Source organism: Hippocampus comes, unplaced genomic scaffold (genome assembly GCF_001891065.2).
Source record: "Hippocampus comes isolate QL1 unplaced genomic scaffold, H_comes_QL1_v1.1 scaffold7, whole genome shotgun sequence".
In the NCBI taxonomy this organism is placed as follows: Eukaryota; Metazoa; Chordata; class Actinopteri; order Syngnathiformes; family Syngnathidae; genus Hippocampus; species Hippocampus comes.
In genome coordinates this window covers 3,486,607-3,488,356 of record NW_017842060.1, presented here as the reverse complement: position 1 = coordinate 3,488,356, position 1,750 = coordinate 3,486,607, and positions in this window count along the sequence as shown.

Below are 1,750 nucleotides of genomic sequence, written 5' to 3'. Positions count from 1 at the left end.
CCATCACCACCCACCCCGATTGCTCCTCGTGCTGCGTCATCAAATCAAGTCAAATTCATTTATACAATATAGCCCTTCATAACAAAAAGTCTAAAAGAACTTTACATGCCCACAGTTGGTAAATATTAACAACACTCCCTGATCTTAAACCCCAGAAGGGCAAGGAAAAACAAAACAAACAAAAAATCGAAAAAAAAAAAAATTGGAGCCGTTGTTTCCCGTAATCGCCATGGTCATCACCTCTTGGATGACTGTGGGGTGACTCCTCGGGGGGACTGAAAGGGGATTTGTCCCACATTGAGGGTGGTATCAAGATAAACAAAGGCACCTAAGATGAAACCAGCCAAATGCCAAGCAGTGAAGTCACTTGTGTGTGTGTGTGTGTGTGTATATATATATATAGACGTGTGTTGTACCCCCTCTCCCGACAGACACACACACACACACACACACACACACACACACACACACACACACACACACACACACACACACAAAATATTTTTTCCCAATTTCTGGTTACTGATTTAACCGTACCAAAGCGAATCGTTGGCTCAGGCACCCACCCCGATTGCTCCTCGTGCTGCGTCATCAAATCAAGTCAAATTCATTTATACAATATAGCCCTTCATAACAAAAAGTCTAAAAGAACTTTACATGCCCACAGTTGGTAAATATTAACAACACTCCCTGATCTTAAACCCCAGAAGGGCAAGGAAAAACAAAACAAACAAAAAATCGTGGGGAAAAATGAGAAACCTTGAGATGGGGCCGCAGATGGGTGAATCGCCCTTCCAGCATGGCCAGGCTACAATGGATGCCGAGGGGGCAACATTTTGACACAATGATGTGGCATACAATGTTAGTTAGACTGATATAAAACTCAATTTAACAAGATAAAATGCTTCAGTAGGTGAATGAGGAGCTGGTGCTTAAGCCCTGCGAGTACCTTGAAGAAAGCGCTAAACAAGTGAAAGGCCAAAGGTTTTTAAATGAAGACAACCATCCGTGAATCTTGTCGCACCACCTGTATCGAGATATGTATCAATTAGTCTTTTATGAGAGAGGCATTTTTGGGAAATAAACCGATGCCGTTCATCAGTGGGTTGCAAAGGACATTGAAAGCCTGGGATGATTGACAGTTTTTTTTAAAGCCCCCTAAAAGAAAAGGCTGTGCTTGGGGGTGGGGGAGTCGGATGTAATTTTTACAAACCTAATCGCCGTCGATCCCAGCCAGATGCCCCTTCGTCATGCCCCTCAACAATGGCGAACTTCTTTTTACACTTGCACGACCAAGGACAATGTGGCAAAATCTACGACATGAGTCTCGCCTGACTTAACACCATTCACTTTAGTTCAGCTTCAAGTGGGAGTTGGCTTATTTTTCAACTTGACCGACAGTGACGAACACCTGTCGAGTTGAAATAAAGCTTTTATGACGTCCACAACTTGACCTTCGAAAAGATCACTTCCAGTTCTATTTTTTTTCCCTGGTGGAAGAATCAATACTCATGAATAATTCATTTAAAGAACTATAATAGCACATATTCTAGCCAATATCCTTGCATATTTTTGTAAATGGATGTCATCATTGCACTGTAGATCAATGTTGCCCAATGTGAGACACATTACAAAAAGATTTTATTTGACATAAATGCCAATAACGGAAATATGGACTATTACGTTGTGTGTGTGTGTGTGTGTGTGTGTGTGTGTGTGTGTGTGTGTGTGTGTGTGTGTGTGTGTGGGG